Below are 14,266 nucleotides of genomic sequence, written 5' to 3'. Positions count from 1 at the left end.
AAGGCATGAAAGGAGTAACTCATTTGCCAAATTTCCTTTAAAGTAATAGTGGAAAAGAAAATTTAGACAATTTGGGTTAGCAGATGAATTTCTAGATGTCTATTAAAGTGGCTGAATGTTATGGCTAATACAGATGTATATGTATCTATCTCTATCTGCTATACTGTATTAAATAATGACAAATGTATTTTAAAAGTATGGAATTTAAACTAACATTCAGACGAGTTTGACTCCAAAATCATTAAAAACATTATCAAATGAACACAAAAGGTGGGAACGTCTGTTAATTTTTTTTCCAGGTTGATATGACAGCCTACTTCTAATTTTAAATATGGCTGGGAATTTAATTATATACACTACTGTTCTATTTTTTTTTTAAGAAATTAGTACCTTTATTAAAAAGGATCACACTGAATTGAGCAAAAGTGACAGTAAAGCCATTTATAAAATTATTAAATATTTCCTTTTTAAATAAATAATGTTCTTTTTATACTGAAAATAGTATAACAGTTTTCATAAAAACATGACACCGCAAAACTGTTCAACATTGATAATAAGAAATGTTTCTTGATCACCAAATCAGCATATTAGTATGATTTCTGAAGAATCATGTGACACTGAAGACTGGGGTAATAATGCTGGAAATTCAGCTTTGCATCAAAGAAATAAATTACATTTTACAGTATATTTAAATATAAAACTGTTTTTGTGAATTGCAATAATATTTCACGTTATTACTGTTTTTATGCTGTATTTTTGGTAAAAGAAAGAGCTTAAGAGACTTTTTTTCAAAAACATTTCAAATCTTACAGACAATACCTTTTGTGTATGTTTTAAGCCAACACGAACATAAATAATATGACCAATTTATTCTATGCCATGATTAATGTTAATTCAGATGTCGACATTTGATGTCTAATTATTTTAGTATTGTTCAAGCATAGTACAGCCCTTCATTTGTGTTATTTTTTTGTCTCAACCTCTACAAAGATGTTTGCTACCTCTGTCCAAAACTCATGTCAGTGTCAGTGTGTAATGACTGCTCGTCTGTACTTCATATATCATTATCATATGAGTCATTATCACCGCTGATTCAGAACCTGCAGCTGATACTCACTTTCACTGCTTGACATCCCATGTCTGATCGTTCATATTATTATGGCCAAAGGGGATATTATTGGGGTATTGGTATCCAAATGGGTAACATGCTACACTGCAAATATAAAGGTTGCAATAGGTGAAGAACTGAGTCCTTAGAGACTTTCCTTGCAAGTCGTTTTGGATAAAAACCTCAGCTAAATTACAAGTAACAAGGTAGCTGCACTCCTCCTCACTTACTTCCTGTAGAGACCAGGGTTTCTCAAGCAAAACTGGGTCACAGATTGTTTTATCTTCCAATTGACTGGAAGAACTTGTATTCAGTTCTGGTTTGAGCTTTATCTTTCGATCTTATCCTATTTTTCACTTCAGTGTCAGGTGCAAAAACAAGCTTTTATAATGGCAAGTTTATCTGTGCTGGGATCTTTGTAGAAGGTCTTGAGTGTTGCTTGTTGTGTAAGTGGATTGTTGTTTTCTTCTCTGGACTTTCTAATGAGACCCTCATGTGGGAGTGAATGGGAAGCGATGACCCCGTTTGGTTAAATAATAATATCGTCAGTAGTGGACTGCAGTGGAGGAAGGTCCAGACAATGGCTTGGATGGCAGAGTTTATCTAAACGTCTGACCCATATTGACGTAGTTCATATCAGTCCCCACGCAAATAAGGAGGTTAATGTCATATTAATACTATATTGATTAGGTTATTAAAGGCATGCTTTCACCTTTCATTTACTTGCCGTAATAAACCTAAATGACTTTATTTTTTCTGAGGAATACAAAAGTAGATATATTATAAAAATATGCCGGCTGTACAATGAAAGTCAATGGGGTCAAATGATGTTTTGGATTTCAGCGTTCCTCGAATTGTTTTCTTTTGTGTTCCACAGAAGACAAAGTCAGTCATACAGGTTTGGAACAACATGAGGGTATGAATGTGATGACAGAAGAACTTTCGTTTTTGGATGGACTGTACCTTTAATTATGTTTCTGGTTGTTTTCAGGAGTTTTTAGTTGTTAATTTGAGGCTGTATCAAATCACAATTAGTGTTTTGTGGTTTTTAGTTCATATTTGTTTGCTTTCAAGACATCTGTATGCTACTGTACTTCTAAATGTTGACAAAATGACCTTTTATATGCAATTAAGATGTATAGTCTTTCTTTTCTGGGACAACTGACCAAAAATATTGATGATGCACCTTGGTAGCGTATTCATATTTTCTAGGATTTATCTACCATCTTATTCCACACCACAGTATAAAAAAAAACAAATCATGTGCCATGCACTTTTGTGTTCATGCTTCTTACTCATTTCATGTTGATGGTTCTCCCTTTATGTTTGCTGCAAGCAACTCCTTTGTGGTTTATCACTCAGCAAATAACACTGTGAGATCACATATTGACACTTAGAGTGCAATTTAAAGACATGCAGTGATACTAGAGATAGAGAAAATCGCTATGCTTAATACTGAGTCAGTTTTTACACGTCTTGGAGCCGCTGTTTCATTTGGCACACTGCTCTTTGCCGTTAACCTTAATATTCAAATACAGCATCCACCCACACACCTCAGGCCCTCTCACAGACAGTGACCACTTCTCTGCTTCCCAGAGCTTTTTCTACTTCGTCTCTCACCGATGCTGTTTTTATTTGCGTTGGTGCATCCTCTTACGCAACCGCTGAGAGTGGGAAGACAGCCTCTGGTGCTGGTTCCATCTCCTTGTTAAAATTAACCTCTTTTTATGTATGAATATCAGCGATCGACAATCCTGTGATGGAGTCAAGGTTGAGAGCGCGGAAGCTGAAAGAATTGCGTGAACGTCATGGCTGCGTGTTTTCAGATCATGCGTGTGGGTGTACGTGGGTGTTGATGTAAGAGTTCCTTTCAGTGATCCCAGGTGATTTTTTTCTGCCACTGGTATCCTAGAAACTCTCATACAGCATTCTTTCTCACAGCTAGTGAATGAGGAACATCTGAGATCAGGGATGTGAATGAAAATGGGATGAGTCACCATTTCTACTCTGAGAGAAGGCCTTAAATCCTAAGTTCAATCACTTTGATTTGGCCTAAATCGCCCAACACCTGCTCAAATATGCCTATTTCTAGTGTGGTGCACAGATGGTTCAGGCTCTCATTTGTGTGTGGTCATGAGGAAAGGACAAGTGCTTAGGGATGTTTTATAAAGTATAATTTAGAGCCATATAAAATGAGTTTTATTTTTCCAAAATTCCATTTAATTTTTTCCAAAATTCTTTTTATTTTTTTGGTTTTTTTTTTCTGGATTCCATTTCATTTTATTTTTTCTGCATTTTGTTCTAATGGATAAATTCAATCTTGGCGATCCAAAAAATCTAATAAATTAAAATCATGAAACTTATACAATTTAATAAAAAGAAATTTAATAAATCATGGTTCTTCTCACTGGGGTCAGGAAGAGTTTTTAAAGAAACTTACTCTTATTTAGCAAGTACATGTAAAATTGATAACACCATTTATAATGTTCCAGAAGATTTCTCTGCCAAATAAATGCTGTTCTTTTAAACTTTCTATTCCTCAAACAATCCTGAGAAATTGTATGATGTTTAAACAAAATATTAAGCAGCACAACAGTTTTCAACATTGATAATGATAATAAAAAATGTTTCTTGATTATGTATAGAAGATTAACAATTATATTTAGGGCCTTATGAATTCTATTTAATTTTTTCCCAAATACTGTTTTCAGTTTATTATTTTTTAATTTATTTGTTTAATTCTGTTTTAATGATTTAGATAATGGTTTACTGGTTTAAATAAATATTTAATAATTAAAAGGCAAGTCTAATCAGTTGGATTCTTACAATTTGAGTTTTTGTTTTATTTAAATTGAATGATTTTATTTTGTTATTATTACAATAATAGGGCCCTGGGGAAATTTTATTTTTCAATTCTGTTTATTTATTTATAGAAATTCTGTTGTCTTTTTTCTGGATTTGTGATTTAATGCAAATTTATTAGCGGTGATAATTAAATGAAGTCATAAAACATTAACAATTTAAACTTTTAAAATGTATTCAAATGACAGTTTAGCAATTCTTTTTATTTTTGGCAAAGAAAGTACGTTTCACTGCTAAAATTAAAACATGGAAGAAAAAATCCATATTAAAATAGAGTTTTAATCATTTCATTATTATTCTAGTTTCTGTGTGTATGATATGATGATGGTTTTATCAAAAGAAAAGCTGAAAACACCACAAGCATCACGGAACGTTGCTGGAGTATGTGTAATACTACTGTGTTTGATTTGTTGTACAGCCCTACTTTTCATAAATTAATTCAAAATTTAACAATTTCCATGATATTCCGTGTTACATTGTAAATGGATTCCACCGTTTTGTATGTTTTCCGCCATCACAGAAATCATAGGACCCTAATAGGTGTTCTCCTGGATGATTACACAACTACATATAGGAAAATGAGAGCAATTTAGCAATGGGAATGAGAATGTTTACAAAACCTAGTCTGGCAGCATTTTGCGGGTTTGTCGTCCCGCTGGCATTGACCTCATTTGTGCTTGCATCATCCAGAAAGCAATGCATCTGAGCAGGTCCATTTGTTACTTGTTTGCCTTATTATGTCTGGATTTGACCTGATATTTCATAACATCTGGATTGGTTATTCCTGTCCTCCTTTGGTTACCATGTAAAAATCTGTATGAAAGTACAAAGTTCTATAAACATTGCTGAATTTATTTGATAGAAAATACAGGAAAAACAGTACAATTTTTCTATTTTAATATATTTTAAGGTGTTAGTTTTCAGGATGTTTTGATGAATGAAAAAAATTCAGAAGAACAGCACTTTTTTTAAACAAAAATGTTTTCTAACATTATAAATGTATTTACTGTCACTGCAATTGATGCATTCTTGCTCAATAACAGTGTTAAATTAAAAAGTGAAGGAAAGGTTTAAAATCATGTCTGCTGTGATCTATGTGATGCTCATTTCACGGAAATATTTCTAGCGCAAACTTTAATCCCATGAGTCAGTAAGGGATATGCTGCAGTCACGTTAGGATGCTCTTTCACTCTTTCCAGTCCTCAAACACACACATGCAGGCAAGGATGGCTGAATGCATTTAAAGCAACATGTGCCAAATGCATTTAATAACCAGGTCTGCCCAGGTTTGAAGAGAAAGGGGGCAAAGGTGTCAGGATTATGCAGGGGTTGGTTGGACCACACCACATCCTATCAGACAACAGCACCACGCAGATGGGCTGAAAGCTCTCTACTTCTCTTTTATCCACTGGTGTCTTTCCTCTTCTTGTTATTGTTCTGTTTGCGTGTCGAGGATGGAACATTTTCTTCATTTTGTCTGCCTCTTGACCTGTAGGAAATTGTTATTAGATGGCAGACCTTACAGGACGCAGGTCATGTTTCCTTCACATTTGAGAAAATCTCTGTGATGCTCATGATGCATGTGCTAAGCCACATTTGAATTACAATTAACAACATAAGACATGTATGCGTATGGATGGGAGAGAAATCTGTAGTTATTTTTACGATAGGAGTGTATACTCTGGATGTGAGTTACACAACATTATGTGCACTGGATGTGATTAATTGTGTAATTTATATACAAAACCATTCAAAAGTTTGTGGTAAGTTAGATTTTTTTTAAAGAAATTAGTAGTTATTCAACAAGGATGCATTAAATTGATCAAAAGTGACATTTACAATGTTAAAAAAGGTTTACATTTCAAATAAATGCTGTTCTTTTGAACTCTCGATTCATCAAAAATTATGGTTTCCACAAAAATATTAAGCATCAACTGTTTTCAACATTGATAATAATAAGAAATGTTTCTTGAGCAGCAAATCAGCATATTAGATGATTTCTGAAGGATCATGTGACACTGGAGACTTTAGATTTTCATTACAGGAATAAATTACATTTCAAAATACTTACATTTTTCAAATACATATAAAATATGTTGATCAAATGAATGCATCCTTGGTGAAGAAAACAGGTATCTTTCAAAAACATAAACATTTTACAACCCCAAACTTTTAAAACAGTATATGTTATAAAAGAGATTCATGAAAGTATGCAAGGAATTATTTACTAGTTCCCTGTAGTTTAACTGGCTCTACTAAAGCCACAAATAGTTTTGTAACACCAAGAATGTCGAAATTCATAATAAAGGCACACCAGACAGTGAAACACAGTATTTAGTTTGATATATTTAGCTTTAAGCTTTAGTTACAGTATTCAGGGAAGGTTAGAAGAAGCGTTATGAAAAGAATAATACACCACACAGACCTTTTTTTTTTCTTTTTTGCATGGGATTACATTTCCCCAGAGTTAACTGAAAAACCATAGGTAATTTGCACCGTAATTTTACCAAGGTTGTTTGAGGGGCAAAAAACACAGCCTTGTTTTATTCAGAGAGAAACACAAAAAATGTCAGTGAAACTCGATTCTACATAATTTTTCCATGGAAAATGAGTCCTGTTCAAGTTGGGCTAAAGCTACAAAACAAAGCAAGTTTGATAAGTCCAATTGTGCACTAAAATTGTGGCTTTTCTCACTTGATTGACTACTTTTATCTCTTTCAAAGTCAATTCACTGTACATTGTTATGAAACTATGCTTGAGCCCACAGTATTGCTTTGAATTTTGTCATTCATTTCAGCTTAGTTGTTTAATCTCTTTGATCCTTGTTGAGGTTCAGGATGTTGTTGCGTCTGGTATTTAGTCTACCTTTTTGGTTATTTTCGTCCTGTCTTGCGTATGCGTCTGGCAGATTGAATGATTTGTAAACAGTTGGCTGTGATCAAAGCAGACTGATTCACCAGCATCGCTGCACAGCATTAAAACAAACAACTCCTCTAAACCTAAATGCTTCATATTTTTGAACAAAGGAACATCCAAATATTTAGATCTTGAAGTTTCTATTTTAAGTCCTTAAAGTGTTTATTATTATTATTATTATTGTTATTATTATTATTATTTTAGCATGTCTGCATTTGCTGTCATAAGAACTGCCTGATGTAATTAGCCAGCTTTCTCTGTTTAAAGCTCTAATATACTGACGTGCTCTTTGTTGGTAAAAAGTGTTAGGAAAAGGGAGTGAAAGTGACAGAACTACAAAAAATTATTATTTTTTTAAGTTAAGGATAAGTTGTTAAGATAAGTAAGTTAAGGTTTCAACAAACCCCTAAAACTAAATATTGAATATTAATATTTATATAAAATTGAATTCATCCTCTTGCTGTTTCAAACCCGCATGTCTTGAAAAACGAAAGTTTTGAAGAATTGTACTGGTCAAATGGAATGAATGCACTGAATGCTTCTAATGGAATAGTGGTCAATAAAGGCCTGTTCACACCCAGGACAATAACTATAAAGATAACGATAAAGATATAGTTCTAAAAATCGTTTTCAGTATTAAAGAACAGCAGAGTCCACACCACAACTATAACGATAAAGACAAAGAAAAACGATATCGTTGGAATCACTTACAAAACTTTTTTTTTTTTCAGCTGATGAACGATAAAAAATTGACAGCCAATCAGAATCCATCCTGCTGTAACAAGCTCGAGAATTTAAAGTGCCAGACGAGCGTGCGCTTAGAATAAAGAGACGATATCGTTCGCTAGTGTGGACGCTAATATCGTTATCTTTATAGTTATCTTTATAGTTATCGTTCTTGGTGTGAACAGGCCTTAAGACTTGTTTTGCCATCTTTGCTAAGTCTTCTGAAGTCATTTAATAGTTTTGTGTGAGAAACAGACCAAACTGAAGTTGTTTTTCACTGATAATCTTCTCCAATAAGCTTTTAGCAGCTGTATCCAAGTCGAGATCTGATCCTGAGAACCAAATTGTGTAATTTGTATACAAATCATTCAGAGCTTTTTTAAACTGGATCAAATCATTCATTGAATCGGTTTCAATTCAATTATATGACTTTAGAAAACACAAAAGTCACTTTCGATGCTTATATTATTTTTTAAGCCTCAGTCTCATTTATTGCTCTAAAAAAAAAAAAACAGTTCAATTAATAAATTCTTTATGTTTTGTGAAAAAATTTATCACAATTTCCACAAAAATATTAAGCAGTGCAAATGTTTTCAGTATTGACATTTAAAAAAAAAAAATGCAGCCTTGTTGAGCACTTGGTGAACTTCTTTTTTTTTTTTTTTTTTTTTTAGAACTTTTTTAATAATGATAAATAAATAAATAAATTGTACCAACCCTAAACTTTAGTTTAGAATTTTAGTGTATTAAAAAACACTCTGAAGACTTTAGCAACCTCAAAGCAATGTCCTGGCAAGCACTCGGAACACATTTTTCTTAAGAAAAAAATATACAAGGTAGTTATTGCCTCTGTTTCTTGTATGGCTTATTTCGTCCTTTTCTAAACGATCCTTAAACAAGCACATAATGAAGCACTAAAATATAATCGGGGATATGTCATGACAACCTAGCAGGCATTTTGTTTTTTGGTGCATTCTAAGCACTTATTTTATCTGTTTTCATGAGTAATTTGAGAGCCGTTTCATGTTCTCAGAAGTGGAAGAGCATGAGGAATGGTAACTGATGTTTGCATGTACCTTAAACGGGGAAATGAGCCGTGGAGGAAGTTAAAGACACAAACACTTTAACATGCTGCTGAGGGAAAGTGGGCTCTTGTCCAATTAGGCCAGCCGAGAGATCCCTCTGAGCGAATCTTATAATGTTCTGTAATTATAATTTTCAGTAATTGTGATGAAGGTCTGCGCTCACTCACCCTTAAGTGGGTCCAAAACTTGTATGTCCTGCCCAAACGTGTTTATTTTACTTTTACTTGTTCCTTTTCTACTTTTCTGGTTCCTATAAGCTCTTTGTTTATCAGGTGAAGGTGAATCTTGGCTCACAGGTTTTTTTTTTTTTTATTGGAAGCTCTTAATAACTTGCCCTGATATCTTGGATGGCAGCCTGGATTTATCAAAGCAGAAAAGGAAAATGCAATCTTTTAGGAAGCTATATCACCCTTACGCTTCAGTGAGAGCTTAAAGCTGTCTCATACCCTTCATCTCTGGATTATTTTCTCTACCTAAATGTGTCCCACTTACACTTTCTTATTTTACACACTATCCCCTTATAAATGTCCGAATGTCATCTTAATCAGGTGGACAATGTTTCTCCTGCAACTTCAGAAGGAACTGAATATGAGCTCTGAGTGTTTATTAAAATAGGAAATATAGTTAGAGTCATGTGTTATGTAGCAGCACGTGTTTGTGCATTAAGTTTGACTTCCTGTTGTGGTTAGTGTTTTAGGGCCATTCTGTTTGATAGATCATCAAGTCAAAGTGCTCAAAGAAAAATGTGCTATTTCTTTGGGTTTTGTGTATTGTTTATCTCAAAAAAAAAAAAAATCTGTAATCAAATAGCCCCTTTAATATTGTGTGTGTTTGTTCTTGTGTACGAGTTTTTGTACCTTCTTGTCCTTTTAGAGATTCTAGCACTGTAGACACTTTTAAATCTTTACTTCTCTGTCATGTCGACAGTGTGTGGAGAGTATCGTTGGTATTTTTGACCAACCTGAGTCATATGACATGACCTGAAAATGGGTTGCAGGTTTTGATTTTAGAGGGAAAACAGTCAAATAACCAATTAGGAATACACTGTAGATACTGTATATTTAATCACTTATTTCCCCCATTTTTGGATTTGGATTACCATGCTCAATGAATGAGTTAAAGTTAATATTTAGAAACATTAATAATTTAATAAGACCTTTAAATGTTATTTAGCAAATCTCAAAATTAAAACGCAGTAACAACAGTAATAAAAATAAAAATAAATAATTATAGGGTACTTTTAAATTAAATGTGCTTTACAAGCAATACTTAAAAAAAATAACAACAGCAATAATAATAAATAATTATTGTTTTGTAACTTAATATTAATTTTTTTATTATTTTAAAAAATATTATTATTTAAATATGCAAATAATTGTGTATATTTAGTGTAGAAAAACTAATTGTTTTCAACTTATAAAAGGGAAAAGTGAACACTTTCCCAACACAAATTGTGCTAACCACAATTTGTGAATATTATTGCCTGCTGAGAACTTGAAACTATTGAAACTTGAAACCTTTATAACCCAAAATCACCCATTTTTTTATCGTATTTAGTCTAATTATTTTGCATTATCGTCTATGGAGTTCATAATAACTGTGAACATGTTAAGTGCTCGTCTGTATTACCGCAGCAGCTCATATGCTACAGATGTGTATTTGTAGTGGTGAGAACTGTGTGTGCAGTGTGGACGGCCCCTCTCTTTCTCACTTGGTACAAACGACTGCGTCTCTATGAGAGACTTCCTGTTTATGAGATGTGCTGCTGAGAGAGGAGGGGAGTGTGGGGTGATTGTTGAGGGACTGCAGAAGTGTTTCCTGTTTCCCCACTGCCAGTTGCCTACTGGTATCCAGAGTGACCAGTGTGTGATTGGTGTTTGTACAGTGGTGGGTGGGGCTATTTTAGTAACCTTGGGAAATTAGCTTGCATTTTTACTTTTCCTTCACAGAGCCATCAACACAGGATCCTTTATGACTTGATAGTCATAAAAGAATAATAAAAAAAGAAGTCATAAAAGAATATTGAGAAGCACAACTGTTTTCAACCTAAATAACAAAAACAAAAATGTTTCTTGAGCAGCAAATCAGCATATTAGAATGATTTCTGAAGGATCAGGTGACACTGAAGACTGGAGTAATGATGCTTGAAATTCAGCTTTGCATCACAAGAATAAATTTCATTTTAAAATATATTCATATAAAAACGCTACTACTTCTTTTTTTCTTTTATTTTTTTTGCATTTTGGAGAATTTTTTATAATTTGGCATCCATTCAAAAATATTTTTGAAAGCTATAATTCTTAAATTTATTATTGAAGATATTATCTCATTGGATTGTTGTTTTACAATTCTTTTTTTAGAGCTTAATCATGAATTGGGGTTTAATTTCTGACATCACAAAATAGTTATTTGTGAGGAGTTGTGTATGTTCTTGCAGTGCCATCAGCCAATCAAACATAGTCATGTCATTTTCTGCATCTCCAGAGTGATTAGTCAAATAGCATTTACAGCTCAGGTGATTAATTCAGTACTTCAGTGGCTCTGATGATAATTCCTTAGGAATATTATTTTATAATTACTTGCACTAATGTATTAAATTGACAGCCCTACATTTACTGCTCAAAAGACTTTTGTGGATTATGCTAATCTGTTTGGCTTTTAGTAAGTGAATAGAAAAGCACAGACAAAAACCTCTTCCTGTCACTTCAGGAACTCGGAGCAGAAATGAGCTGTTTTCTGTGGTTTCTCAAGCTAGCCTGTTTGTACTTATGAGACTCAACATGCGTCTGTGGCCCTTCTCATGTGTTCTTAACCTCAGCCAAATTCACTGGTTCATTGATTGTTCTAAAATAGTTTTCAAATAATTTATCCGTGTGTTACTTGTTTATTTGGTAAATCTACTAGCCTACAACAATTTGTGTGTGAGTGTGTATGTACTTCTATAAGTGAAACAGAATATTCATTGAGAATAAAATGTAGGGCTTTTATTGGGAATTTGGATCAAATTCAATCTTAAAAAGTGGATCAGACCTGAGTAAGTTAAGCTGTTTGGTTTTTTGCTTACTTCTGAGATTCCTTGATGGCACCAACCAGTGATCAAACATTCAATTGCCCTTAAAACACTACCAACCGGACTCATTCTGCTTCCTCATGTCTGATGATTTTGACTTGGTGTGCTTTTCCCAGCTGTAGCACTAAAGGCAAAGGCAGACGGTCTTCAGCGATTGAAAAGAAAAGCATCATCACTTTGTGAAACTCTAGTGAATTATTCAGCAGTGCTGTGTGTTTTCCCACAGAACACCATTGAGTGTATTCATTGTGAAACACAGGAAGTAGCTTCCACCTCAGGCCATGAGAAAACCACACATTTTTAGAGAGATGCGCACATGGGCAAAAGTGCATGCTGCAATTCTGCTATAACGCCACAATGTTGAACATGTGCACTTTAACGTACATGCATGAGAGCGCTTAAAGTGCCCCTATTATGGGTAATAAACTATTCATACTCTTTCTTTTGAAAGACAATAACTTTATACACGGTGCACTTTTAGATTTAAAATTTGCAGGACGTTTTCATTCACTCAGAGCTGTGTAACACACTGCATGAAAGGTATTTTTAAAAATCCATAATAGGGGCACTTTAAAGTAAATGCTGTGCTAATTCCTTGTAGGCATATTACAGATAAGATTGCATCCATTTACAAAAGTGCATGCATGTGTTGTAGAGAAGGCTTTTTTCTGCAGTGCTGCTTCCCTCCTACACACACAACATCAGGCACTTGATGTTGAAGAGCATGGCATCTACACAGTGTGTTATTTACAGGAGAACATTCAGTCCACCTAGAGTTTGATGAAGTAGATGGGTAGGTTCTCACCTTTTGTCTCATTCCAGACCTCCTAGTCATTCCTTCCTCCATGCAGTTACAATTAATGGGGCACTGGAGCGTTCAGACTTCAAAAAGGATGTATCAGAAGTCTGTATAATTCTTCTTTATAGAAAAATGATGGCATCTATGTTCTTCTATATTCTGTATAGAGCTTTATGATGGGAACAGATGAAAAGTCACTATTTGTTGAAAACAAATCATTCTTCTGGCCTGATTGATACTAGTCAGACACTAAATTTATTTATTTATTTATTTTAATTTGACATTTTATTCATTTTTTTATTTTCATAAATAATAAAAAGTTATTGTTCACTGAAAACAGACTGTTTAGTCTAGAATATTACACACACTACATTTATTTATTTATTTATAAATTATTTAATTTATAAGTTTTATTATTTTCATAATTTTAAATTTAAGTTATTGACTGATTGTTTGATTAATACTACACATATGCTTTATTTATTCATTCATTCATATATTTATTTAATAATTATTATTTTAATCATTTTTATTATTTCCATATGTTAAAATTTAAGTTGTTATTAGTTGAAAACAAACGGCTCTAGTCTGAGCAGATTGATGCTACATATGCTTTATTTGTTTGTTTGTTTGTTTGTTTGTTTATTACATTAGATTTTTTCACAAGTTTAAATTTGGGGCATTATTCTTTGAAAACAAATCTTCTAGTTTTTTTCAGTCTGTTCTAATTGATACTACACATGCACTGCCATTTATTTACAATTTTATTTTATTATGTTTTATTATTTTCATATGTTGAAATTTGGGGGGCTGGGTTTTTTGGCAGAATTTTATAAATTAAGATTTTGTATATATTTAGCTTATTGTGATCTCAGTTATTGTTATTGTTGATCATATGTTTGAATAATATCTGAATTCTTACTTGTTTTTTTTTTTTAAGTTATTTTTATTGTGACTAATTTTGTTAGCATTATCCATATATAGTGCAGTGCAAAAAATTTAGTCACTTTTTAAGATGCTTTAAAAAATAATGCCATAAATCATTTTTATTCATCAATTCACTTCTTCTGCATTAATTCTTATTCATCATTACATATTTTTTTTCTCTTATAAGTGACGCAGATGGTTCAGTGATGAGTAATTGTTTTAGACTCCCTGCAGTGTGCTGTGCTGACATCTAAACAGGAAGCTCTGGATGTCCATCCCCACTTCTGATACTACTGATGACTCATCACTTACGATTCACAGAAGATGTTAAACAGCTGATGTTCCACCTCATAGCAGCTCTGCTCTAGACGCCATACCCATCTATGTCTGGATAGCTTCCGCTCATTAGCGGAGACCTCGCTCTTTTTAATTAGTGCTCTGTAATTGGTGGCTGCGGGCTGAAACTACGGCTGTGCAGTCTTTTCTAGAACATGTGCTCCCAGCATCCTGCTTTCTGCAAGTCATAAGGAAAAGCCCCAGACTGTGATCACGTTAATCTGTTTTGCCACTTTAAATGCCGCCGGCCTGTTATCAGGCCCCGATTATCACGAAACCTGTCAACAAAGACGTCATAATAAAAAGATGTGTCATGTTGGCATCATTTACGTTTTGTCTCATCACATTCAGTGAAGTCTGCATGTTTGATAAAATATTATTTCTTTTGCTGTGGCACTGTAGATTCAATCCTATCTGTGTGGAAAATAAACTGCACA

At 33.5% G+C, this 14,266-nt stretch overlaps 1 pseudogene; it reads left to right on the top strand.

The window, feature by feature from the left end:
• The window catches only part of LOC109113633, a 44,773-nt pseudogene that overhangs the window by 10,588 nt on the left and 19,919 nt on the right, over nucleotides 1–14,266 (top strand).

This window comes from Cyprinus carpio, unplaced genomic scaffold (genome assembly GCF_018340385.1).
Source record: "Cyprinus carpio isolate SPL01 unplaced genomic scaffold, ASM1834038v1 S000006759, whole genome shotgun sequence".
Classification (NCBI taxonomy): domain Eukaryota; kingdom Metazoa; phylum Chordata; class Actinopteri; order Cypriniformes; family Cyprinidae; genus Cyprinus; species Cyprinus carpio.
The sequence above is the reverse complement of the archived record's forward strand: the minus strand, read 5'-3'. Positions and strand labels throughout refer to the sequence as shown.